The following is a 12,196-nucleotide window of genomic DNA, read 5'->3' as shown; positions in this document are numbered from 1 at the left end:
ACACAATTACAATCACTAAGGAGGTGGTACTCAGTAAGATAATGGGACTGAAGACAGATAAATCCCCAGGACCTGATGGATTACATCCTAGGGTCTTCAGAGAAGTAGCGGCAGGGATTGTGGATGCATTGGTTGTAATTTACCAAAATTCCCTGGATTCTGCAGAGGTTCCAGCAAATTGGAAAATTGCGTATGTAACGCCCCTTTTTAAAACAGAAGGCAGACAAAAAGCAGGAAACTATAGACCAGTTAGTCTAACATCTGTGGTTGGGAAAATGTTGGAGTCCATTATTAAAATAGCAGTTGTAGGACATTTGGAAAAGCAAAATTCAGTCAGGCAGAGTCAGCATGGATATATGAAGGGGAAGTCATGTTTGACAAATTTGCTGGAGTTATTTAGGATGTAACGAACAGGGTGGATAAAGGGGAACCAGTGGATGTGGTGTATTTGAATTTCCAGAAGGCATTTGACAATGTGCCACATAAAAGGTTAGAGAAAAGGGGGGGGGGCCATGGTGAGTTTGAAACCAAAGATTAGAATTTTACAATCGAGACGTTGCTTAACCAGGAGCCAATGTCGGTCAGTGAGCACAGGGGGATGGGTGAATGAGGTTATAGCAATAGGCCCTGACTTGCACACTCTATTAGAGGAGACCCAATCTTGGTTTTGTTGCACTAGACACTGTCTGTGTGACCATCACACTCGATCCAGCATTGTGTTCAGTATTACACTGGAGTCTGCCTCTGTTATTATTGGATCAAACACTGTCTTTGTTACTCTCACAGTGGGCCATGCATTTGCTGTTATTACTCCGGACCCTGTCTCTGGAATTGTTACATTAGACCTGAAAATAACCTGTCCCTGTAGTTCCAGTTCTCGTGCACACCTCTATTATTATAACTGTAGATCGTGTCTCTGTTGTATTCTACAGAGTATGTTTCTGGTATTGTTAAAGTGTTAAAGGCTTCTGTTAGAGGGGATAGTGTCACACTTTGTTATTATTGCAAAAACGCTGTTTCAATTATTAAATACTTGTTCATAGTGTAAAACTAGGCCTTGTCTCTGTTTGTGTTACGCCGGACCCTGTCTCCGTTTGTGTTACGCCGGACCCTGTCTCTGTTTGTGTTACGCCGGACCCTGTCTCCGTTTGTGTTACGCCGGACCCTGTCTCCATTTGTGTTACGCCGAACCCTGTCTCTGTTTGTGTTACGCCGAACCCTGTCTCCGTTTGTGTTACGCCGGACCCTGTCTCCGTTTGTGTTACGCCGGACCCTGTCTCCGTTTGTGTTACGCCGGACTCTGGGTCTTTTGTGCTGCCCAATAGTGTGTGCCCAGGCTGGAACCGGGGTGCAAACACGGGGCCTGCGGGCTGTGATTCGGTGTGTGTGTAACGGATGGTGCGGAGTGTTGTCTCTCGAGCCTGATCCCGCGCTCGGGCTGCGTGACCCCCCTGGGTTTTATTAACGCAGGGAACTATTTGTTCTGCACTTTCCTGATGGATAGGCGACAAGCCCCGCCCCGTGTCATGGCCCGCCCCCTCTAAGCCCGAATCATTCCATGCAGGTGGTGCCGAGAAACAGGACTGGGGTTAGGCACTTCGGCTGGGGGAGGCATATACTGGGACTGGGGTATGGCACTTCGGCTGGGGGAGGCATATACTGGGACTGGGGTAAGGCACTTCGGCTGGGGGAGGCATATACTGGGACTGGGGTAAGGCACTTCGGCTGGGGGAGGCATATACTGGGAGTGGGGTAAGGCACTTCGGCTGGGGTAGGCATATACTGGGAGTGGGGTAAGGCACTTCGGCTGGGGGAGGCATGCTTGAGCATGGGGTTTCAGAGCTTGAGTAGCAGCGAGTGTCAGTGCATCCACGAGGCTGAGAGCTACGTGGATAGCACCTTTCAGGGGGTCGTCACCTCGCAGCATAAGAGTGTGCAGGCAGAGAGGGAATGGGTGACTGCCCAGATAGACATGGAGGACCAGGCAGGTAGTGCAGGACACCTCTCAGTGCATCTCACTCTCTGTACTGGTGGTTCCTCAGGGAGTACAGCCAGAGCCAAGTCCAAGGCATCATGGGTGGCTCAACTGTAAAGGGGGGTCAGTGGGAAGAGGAAGGTGAGAGATACGGAGGGGTGTCGGGCTGGAGGAGTTTAGCGAGATAGAGAGGTGTGTAGGTGCTGGAGGAGGTTAGAGGGATAGGGAGGGTGTAAAAGCTGGAGGAGGTTACAGAGGGGGAGGGGTCTAGTGCTGGAGGAGGTTACAAAGGGGAGGATTGTAGTGCCGGAGGGGGTTACAGAGATAAGGAGAGGTGTAGAACCTGCAGGAGGTTAGAGATAGGGCGGGGTTTAGGACTGGAGGAGATTACAGAGATAGGGAGGGATGTAGGGGCTGGAGGTTACAGAGATAGGGAGGGGTTTAGGGCTGGAGAAGCTTTGAGAGATCACGATGAGTTTAAGGGCTGGAGGAGGTTAGAGATCGAGATGTTTGTAGGGTCTGGAGGAGGTTACAGAGATAGGGAGGGTTGTAGGGCTGCAGCTGGTTACGCAGATAGGGAGGTGTGAAGTGCTGGATGAGGTTACAGAGATAAGAAGGGGCTGGAGGAGATTGCAGAGATAGGGAAGGTTCTGGTATTGGAGGTGGTTATGGAGATAGGGAGGGGTGGAGGACTGGAGGAGATAACAGAGATAGGGAAAGGTGTAGGGGCTGTAGGTTACAGAGATCGGGAAGGGTGTAGGGGCTGTAGGTTACAGAGAGAGGAAGGGGTGTAGGGGCTGTAGGTTACAGAGAGAGGAAGGGGTGTAGGTGCTGGACGAAGTTGCAGAGATAGGGAGGGGTTTCGGGGCAGGACGAGGTTAGAGATAGGGAGGAATGAAGGGGATGGAGGAGCTTACAGAGATAAGGAGAAGTGTAGGGCTGGAGGAGGTTACAGAGATAGGGAGGTGTGTAGGGGCTGGAGGTGGTTAGAGATTGGGAGGGGTGTAGGGGCTGGAGGAGGTTGCAGAGATTGGGAGGGGTGTAGGGGCTCGAGGAGGTTACAGAGAAAGTTGGGTTGTCGGGCTAGAGCTGGTTACAGAGATAGAGAGGGGTGTAGGGGCTGGAGGAGGTTAGAGATCGGGACGGATGTCGGGTCTGGAGGAGGTTACAGAGATAGGGAGGGGTGTAGGGGCAGGAGCAGGTTACAGAGAAAGGGAGGGGTGTAGGGGCAGGAGGAGGTTCCAGCGAAAGGGAGGGGTGTAGGGGCTGGAGGAAATTAGAGATAGGGATGGGGTCAGGGCTGGAGGAGGTTCGAGATAAGGAGGGGTGTAGGGTTGGAGGAGGTTACAGAAATAAGCAGGTGCTGGAGAAGGTTGCAGAGATATGGAGGGGTGTTGGGGCTGGAGGAGGTTAGAGAGATATGGATTGTGTAGGGCGGGAGGAGGTTAGACAGATATGGAGGAGTGTAGGGCTGGAGGAGGTTAGAATGATATGGAGGAGTGTAGGGCTGGAAGAGCTTACAGATATAGGGAGGCTTGTAGGGGCTGGAGGTTGTTACAAGGATAGGGAGGGTTGTCGGGGCTGGAGGTGGTTGCAGAGATTGGGAGCGTTGTGCGGGCTCGAGGAGGTAAGAGATAGGGGGTGGTGTAGGGGCTGGAGGAGGTTACACGGATAGGAAGAGGTGTAGTGCTGAAGGAGCTTACAGATAAAGGGAGGGGTGTAGGGGCTGGAGGAGGTTACAGAGATAGGGAGGGTGTAGGGGCTGGAAGAGACAACAGAGATAGGGAGGGTTGTAGAGGCTGAAGGAGGTTCCATAGATACGGAGGGCTGTAGGGCTAGAGAAGGTTACAGAGATAAGTAGGGGTGTAGGGGCTGGAGGTTACAGAGATAGGGAGGGTTGTAGGAACAGGACGTGTTTACGGAGATAGGGAGGGGTGTTGGGCCTGGAGGAGATTAGAGGTAGGGAGAGATTTAGGGCTGGAGGAGGTGATAGACATAGGGAGGGGTTTAGGGGCTGGAGTTGCTTAGAGATAGAGAGAGGTCTAGTGCTGGAGGAGGTTACAGAGATAGGGAGCTGTGCAGGTCCTGAAGGTTACAGCGATAGGGACGGGTGTCGGGGCTGGAGGAGGTTAGAGAGATGTGGAGGTGTGTTGCACTGGAGGAGGATACAGATGGGGAGGGGTGGAGGGGGGGGAGGGGTGGAGGGGGGGAGGGGTGGAGGGGGGGAGGGATTGCAGAGATAGCGAGGGGTGTAGGGTCTGGAGGAAGTTAAAGAGATAGGGAGGGGTGTAGGGTCTGGAGGAGGTTACAAATGTAGGAGGGGTGTAGGGTCTGGAGGAGGTTACAGATTTAGGGAGGGGTGTAGGGGCAGGGGGAGGTTAGAGAGATAGCAAGGGGTGTAGGGCTGGAGGAGGTTACAGATATAGGGAGGTGTGTAGGGGCTGGATGGGGTTACAGAGATAGGGAGGTGTGTAGGGGCTGGAGGAGGTTTAGCGAGATAGGGAGGGATGTAGGGCTGGGGCTTTGGGGCTGGAGGAGGTTTAGAGAGATATGAGAGGTGTCGGTGCTGGAGGAGGTTTAGAGAGATAGGGAGGGGTGCAGGGCTGGAGGAGCTTACAGAGATAGGGAGGGTTGTAGGGCTAAGGAGGTTACAGAGATAGGGAGGGGTGTAGGGCTGGAAGGGGTTACAGAGATAGGGAGGTGTATAGGGGCTGGAGGAGGTTACAGAGATAGGGAGGTGTATAGGGGCTGGAGGAGGTTACAGGGGCAGGGAGGGGCTGGCGGAGGTTACAGAGATGGGGAGGGGAGGGGAGGGGAGGGGAGGGGAGGGGAGGGGAGGGGAGGGGAGGGGAGGGGAGGGGAGGGGAGGGGAGGGGAGGGGAGGGGGAGGGGAGGGGAAGGGGGAGGGGAGGGGAGGGGAGGGGAGGGGGATTTGAACAGGAGGCTGAGAATTTTTAAATCAGCGCCTCGCTGGGGCCGAGGAGGGGGGAGAAGTGCAGGAAAACAACCCGCTCACTACCTACCCTGCACTAACCCACATCATCTGTTAAATCACCTGGAGTTCCAGTGACACTCCTCCCCCTCTCTCTCGGTATTTATCTACTCACTGCCTCACTCAAAGCTTATCTCCCATTGACAGTCGGTGTGAGTGCCCTCGTTGTCCGAGAATTGCTCCCCGTGGACACCAACTGACCTTCCCCGTGCCTCCGCCGCCCTCCTCCTGTTCCGTGACGGCCAACAAATTCAGGTTGTGTTCCAGTCATCAAGCGAAAGATCGGGAGTGGTGGTGTATAAATTAAAACACGTGGCAGCCGGAGGAAGGGGCTTGGGGGGCCGTGTCCGGCCCGCGGGCCGTATGTTTGACACCCCTGAGCTACACTGTCAAGCCCTGTAAGAATTTTCTATGTGGAAAAGGGGAAATGAATGACCTTTAAACACCTGGTCCGCTTGGCACTGAAGTGTCTGAAACTCATAATAGGAACTCCAGGGAAAAAAAATAATGACAAATGTCGAACTGTTTTGTTGACAAAAGAAATCTCGATTTAACTTTAAAAGATGAATTGTTTAACAGAGGTTCACACAGACTCACCTGATAGGCCGACTCAGGATCCACCCCTCAAGCACCACGATTGGTTGCAGAACACGCTGCTCCCTGGGCCCTCCGGCCTCTGACCTCTCTTCCTGTTGGTTCCCAGGGCAATCAATCACCACTCGCCAACATTACACTGCCACATTAAGTTGAGGGGCTCGAAGGGAAAAATAAAATGAGGCTGTGAATCTAAGAAAAGAAAAAAGAAATAAAATACGAAAAGCGTGATTAAATAAACAAGGAGAGGCAATATAAACTAAAGGGTGCAATCCTAAAGTGGGTGCGTGAACAGTGAGACCTGCGGGTATATGTGGACAAATCACTGAAGGTGACAGGACAGGTTGAGAAAGCAGATAAAAAAAACTTACAGGATCCTGGGCATCACAGAGTACAAAAGCAAGGAGGTTATGATGAACTTTTTCAAATATTGGTTCGGCCTCAACTGGAACATTGTGTCCAATTCTGGGCACTGCAGATTAGGATGTGAAGGCCTGAGAGTGGGTGCAGAAAAGATTGACAAGAATGATTCACGAGATGAGGGACTTCAGTTCCGTGGATTGACTGGAGAAGCTGGGGTTGTTCTCCTTGGAGCAGAGAAGGTTGAGAGGAGAATTGATCGAGGTGTTCAAAATCATGAGGGGTCCGGACAGAGTAGATAGAGAGATACTGTTCCCACTGGCAGAAGGGTAGAGAACCAGAGGAGACGGATTTAAGGTGAATGGCAAAAGAACAAAAGGTCACATCAGAAAAATCTATTTTACGCAGAGTGGTTAGGATCCGGAATGCACGGCCTGAAAGGGTGGTGGAGGCAGACTCAATCACAGCTTTCTAAAAAAAAGGAAGTTGGATAAGTATTTGAAAAAAAACATTTGCAGGGCCGGGGGAAAGGGAGGGGAGTAGGCAAGGGTACGACGGGCTGAATGGCCTTCCGTGCTGTAACCATTCTCTGATTGTGTGAGCAGAACCACTCTGTTCCCTGACTCAATCTGAAGCCTTCCTGATTGTGAGCACCTCTGTTAAACCTGCCCTGCACCTTCACTGCTCCAAGGAGAACCACCCCAGATGCTACAGCCATCATCTTATTGAATGGTGGCAGGCTCGAGGGGCCAAAGGGCCGACTCATCTCCTATTTCTAATGTTCTCATGTGTTCATGTCACTGGTCCCCATCCTGCACCTGCTCCCTGCAGTAAGATGGCCGCCGCACATGCTCCCTGCCCTGCAGCGGGACAATGGAAAGTATTGTGACATCGAGGAAGCCCCGCCCCCCGTGGTGGGCGGCCCCGTGCTGCCCAAAGATGGCGGCCGAACTCCCGGCAAACCCCGACAGTAACCAAGGCCCGTCCCCGCCCGAAGGTGCCCCACAGCCGCCACCCAAATCTCACCGCCCGCGCGTGACCGTGAGTCCTCAGGGAGGCTGAGCGCACTGCCCGGGCTGCTCATCCGTCCTCCGCGTGGGGCAAAACATCGTCCGTCCGCAGCTAATCTCCCACAATAGGCTGACCCCGCGCCTGCGCACAACTCCGCCCCGCCTCACCTGGGCCCCGAGCTCAAAGGCTGCGAGCGGAGCCCACCACCAAACTCCCCAACCGCCCGCCCGCAACACTCAGCCCGCAGCCAATGGCGAGGCAACATGGGGCACTAGCTCACCCAGCGCGCTGCTCCGCGCCAATCAGTGGCGGGGGGCGGGGTCGCGGCACCAATCAATCACTGGTCCCTGAAGGTGCTGACTCTGGCTGGGTTCAGTTCTACACTCACTGGTTCCCCTCCCCTGAAGGTACTGACTCTGGCTGGGTTCAGTTCTACACTCACTGTTTCCCCTCCCCTGAAGGTACTGACTCTGGCTGGGTTCAGTTCTACACTCACTGGTTCCCCTCCCCTGAAGGTACTGACTATGGCTGGGTTCAGTTCTACACTCACTGGTTCCCCTCCCCTGAAGCTGCTGACTCTGGCTGGGTTCAGTTCTACACTCACTGGTTCCCCTCCCCTGAAGGTACTGACTCTGGCTGGGTTCAGTTCTACACTCACTGGTTCCCCTCCCCTGAAGGTACTGACTCTGGCTGGGTTCAGTTCTACACTCACTGTTTCCCCTCCCCTGAAGGTACTGACTGTGGCTGGGTTCAGTTCTACACTCACTGGTTCCCCTCCCCTGAAGGTACTGACTATGGCTGGGATCAGTTCTATACTCACTGGTTCCCCTCCCCTGAAGGTGCTGACTCTGGCTGGGTTCAGTTCTACACTCACTGGTTCCCCTCCCCTGAAGGTACTGACTCTGGCTGGGTTCAGTTCTACACTCACTGGTTCCCCTCCCCTGAAGGTACTGACTCTGGCTGGGTTCAGTTCTACACTCACTGGTTCCCCTCCCCTGAAGGTACTGACTCTGGCTGGGATCAGTTCTACACTCACTGGTTCCCCTCCACTGAAGGTACTGACTCTGGCTGGGTTCAGTTCTACACTCACTGGTTCCCCTCCCCTGAAGGTACTGACTCTGGCTGGGTTCAGTTCTGCACTCACTGGTTCCCCTCCCCTGAAGGTACTGACTCTGGCTGGGTTCAGTTCTACACTCACTGGTTCCCCTCCCCTGAAGGTACTGACTCTGGCTGGGTTCAGTTCTACACTCACTGGTTCCCCTCCCCTGAAGGTACTGACTCTGGCTGGGTTCAGTTCTACACTCACTGGTTCCCCTCCCCTGAAGGTACTGACTCTGGCTGGGTTCAGTTCTACACTCACTGGTTCCCCTCCCCTGAAGGTACTGACTCTGGCTGGGTTCAGTTCTACACTCACTGGTTCCCCTCCCCTGAAGGTACTGACTCTGGCTGGGTTCAGTTCCAGACACTGACATCTTTCACTTTGTTCCTGCACCAAGATGGCCGCGCATGCGCTGTGCTACTCACTGAATCAAGATGGCGGAACGCGGAACCTGCCTTCCTGTACAAAGATGGCCGCCGTTAGCCTGGGCCTGTGACCTGGAGAAAGCTCCGAAGCTGCAACCGCCGATATTCCGGTTATTATTCCGGGCTTGCGGCAGGCACGGGTTGTTTATGAAGCCTCCCCCGCTCCCCGCTGGTCCCTTACCCCGCTCCGTCCCGCTGAAAAAGAGAATTCTGAGGAGACTGTCCAAAACACGTCTGCTCCGCCATTACACGTACCGCGCATGCTCCAAACACAACCTTGACCCGCGCCTGCGCACTGAGCTCCTGAAGTCTGGGAGCGGCACATTGTCCCCCGCGGGGCACGCTGGGTACATAAGACCATGAGGAATCGGAGCAGGAGTGGGCCAGATACTGCACGGGTTATATACAGCGTACAGCTTCCTCTGTACTGTCCTAAACAATCCCAGGGCAGGTACAGCACGGGTTAGTTGCAATTTAAAGCTTGCTGTACGCTGACTCATGAAACACTCCCAGGGCAGGTACAGCACATGTTAAATACACAGTGAGGGTCCCTGCACACTGTCCCACCAGGTATTCCCAGGGCATGTACAGCACGGGTTTGATACAGAATACAGCTCCCTCTGCACTGTCCCAAGAAACAATCACAGGGGAGGTACAGCACAACTATTTTGTTGTTGACCTGCAAAACAAATGCCCCCTGATTAAAGGGAGGGGGCACGAAAACCAACAAAATAAACTCATTAAACTTTGGATGGTAAATTTAAATCAAATTAAAATTTGGTTGCTCGAGGTGACGATGCACTCCAGTCCCTCCGGTGCCGACCTCTTACAGAAGGCCGAAAGCGTACCAGTAGCAGGTACACCAGGGGTTTGATACAGAGTGAAGCTCCCTCTACACTGTCCCATCAAACACTCCCAGGGCAAGTACAGCATAATTTAAATGCAGGGTAAACGTCTTTCTAAACAGCCAACCAAAAATTCACAGGACAAGCACAACACAGGTTAGGTACACGTTATCATCATCATAGGCAGTCCCTTGAAATTAAGGAAGACTTGCTTCCACTCTAAAGGTGAGTTCTTAGCTGACTAAACATTCCAATACGGAATTACAGTCTCTGTCACAGGTGGGACAGCCAGTCATTGAAGGAAAGGGTGGGTGGGTCTGGATTGCCGCATGCTCCTCTGCTTGGTTTCTGCATGCTCTCAGCGATGAGACTCGTGGTGCTCAGCACCCTCCCGGATGCACTTGCTCCACTTAGGGCGGAATTTGGCCAGGGATTCCCAGGTATCAGTGGGGATGCTGCATTTTATCAAGGACGCTTTGAAGGTGTCCTTGAAATGTTTCCTCTGATCACCTTGGGCTCACTTGCCATGTAGGAGTTCTGAGCAGAATGCTTGCTTTGGGAGTCTTGTGTCAGCCATGTGAACAATGTGGCGAGCCAGGGTATCCTTGGAGGTGGAGCACGCCGTGTCCACAAGAGATGGACACTGCAGAGATTGGAGTGCATCATTTCAAGAGAGAACAGAATTTTTATTAAAATTAATTTGATTTGATTTGACAAAGGTTCCTTTTATGTTGAATTATTAAGTTGTGTTTTTGGTGCCCTCAATACAAAAAACAAGGGGGCACTTTAATGAAAGTTTCTTGAGTGTGACCTCCCCTTTAATCAGGGGGGCACTTGATTATTGTTCTACTTAAAATAGTTGTGAACAATGTGGCCCACCCAATGGAGCAGGTCGAGTGTGGTCAGTGCTTCGATGCTGAGGATGTTGGCCTGATCGAGGAAACACTGGGACTCGTTTGATGAAAATGATCAGGAGATCCAAGAGATAATAAATCGCAAGCACAGCGCATTTCTGAGCCTAAAACAACAACCCAACTCGGGACCAGCAAAGCAGCATTACAGGTGGCTTAAGGCCGAGGTCCAAGAAAAAACCTGTGACCTAAAGCATAGATGGTGGGTGGAGAAATCACAGGAGGTTCAGCAGCTGGCTGACAGCCATGATGTGTGAGGATCCTTCACAGCAGTCAACGCCACCTACAGCCCAGCCACCCAAGGCACCACCCCACTGTTGGCCAAGAACGGGGAAACACTCATTAAGGCCACCGAGGCAGTCAGGACCCACTGGAAGGAGCACTTCGAAGATCTCCTTAACCGAGACTCTGCCTTTGACTCGAGTGTCCTCGACTCCAACCCACAGCATGCTATCCACCACCATCTTAGCAAAACCCCAGCCCTGTACGAGGTAGAAAAGGCCATCCGCCAGCTCAAGACCAACAAGGCAATGGGAGTGGATGAAATAAGTGGATGAAGCACGAAAGTATGGCGGAGAGGCACTATTGGCACAAATGCATCACCTCATCTCTCTCATCTGGAAGAAGGAGGTCATGCCTGGAGATCTCAGAGATGCAGTAATCGTGACCATCTTTTACAAAGGGGACATGTCCAACTGCGGCAATTACAGATGATTCACCCTGGAAATGCCATCGCTTGAATCCTACTCAACCGTCTTCTCCCTGTGGCTGAGGAGCTCCTCCCGGAGTCACAGTGTGGATTTCATCCTCTACAGAGTATAACGGACATGAGTAGGTACACATTAAGGATCTCAATACATTCTCCCACCAGACACTTGTAGGGAAGGTACAGCATGGCTTAGATACAGAGTAAAGCTCCCTCTATACTGTTCCATCAGACGTTCCCAGGGCAAGTACAGCACAGGTTAGACACAGACTACACCTCCCTCTGACTTGTCCAGCCATTCCAGGGCAGATACAGCATCAGTTCGATACAGAGAAAATCTCCCTCTATACTGTTCTGCCGGACATTCCCAGGGCAGGTACAGCACTGGTTAGATATAGAGTTAAGCTCCCCTTACACTGTCCCATCAACCATTCCCAGGGCAGGTACCACCAAACTCATGGTCTTCAGGGCTGTAGTAATACCCGCCCTCCTGTATGACTCAGAGGAATGGACCATGTACAGTAGTCACCTCAAGTCGCTGGAGATATATCACTAATGATGTCTCCGCTCGATCCTGCAAATCCCCTGGGAGGACTGGCACAGCAACATCAGCGTCCTTGTCCAGGCTAATGTCCCCAGCATTGAAGCACTGACCACACTTGATCAGCTCCGCTGGGCAGGCCGCATAGTTCGTATGCCAGACACGAGACTCCCAAAGCAAGTGCTCTATGTGGAGCTCCTTCACAACAAATGAGCCAAAGGCGGGCAGCGGAAACATTACAAGGACACCCTCAAAGCCTCCCTGATACAGTGCAACATCCCCACTGACACCTGGGAGTCCCTGACCAAAGACTGCCCTAAGTGGAGACAGTGAATCCGGGAGGACGCTGAGCACTTCGAGTCTCAATGTCGAGAGCATGCAGAAATTAAGCACAGGCAGTGGAAGGAGCATACGGCAAAGCAGTTCCACCCACCCCTTCTCTCAATGACTATCTGTCCAACCTGTGACAGAGTCTGTGGCTCTCATATTGGACTGGTCAGCCACCAAATAACTCACTTCAGGAGTGGAAGCAAGTCTTCCTTCTATTTTTCCTCGATTCCGAGGAACTGCCTATGATGATGATGATGACAACACAGGTTAAATGCAGAGTAAAGCTCCCTCTACACTGTCTCACCAGACATTCCCAGGTCGGTACAGCGTGGGTTATTAAAGGTTAAATCTCACTCTAGCCTGCCCAAAACACTCCCAGGGTAGGTACAGCATAGGTTAGATACAGC

General features: G+C 52.6%; 1 long non-coding RNA gene across 1 annotated transcript in view; it reads right to left on the bottom strand.

Moving 5' to 3' along the window:
- The window catches only part of LOC139235314 (uncharacterized), a 39,293-nt gene extending 30,593 nt beyond the window's left edge, over positions 1-8,700 (bottom strand). Inside the window, exons 1-2 of the long non-coding RNA XR_011588453.1 lie at positions 8,457-8,700; positions 5,565-5,753 (exon numbers count right to left, since the gene is read on the bottom strand). This is a non-coding gene — a long non-coding RNA (uncharacterized lncRNA). The remainder of the gene's footprint in view (positions 1-5,564; positions 5,754-8,456) is intronic.
- Positions 8,701-12,196: the final 3,496 nt, after the last annotated feature.

The sequence above is a fragment of the Pristiophorus japonicus genome, chromosome 23 (assembly GCF_044704955.1).
Source record: "Pristiophorus japonicus isolate sPriJap1 chromosome 23, sPriJap1.hap1, whole genome shotgun sequence".
Lineage (NCBI taxonomy): Eukaryota > Metazoa > Chordata > Chondrichthyes > Pristiophoridae > Pristiophorus > Pristiophorus japonicus.
Note: the sequence above shows the minus strand (reverse complement) of the source record. Positions and strands in the feature narration are given on the sequence as shown.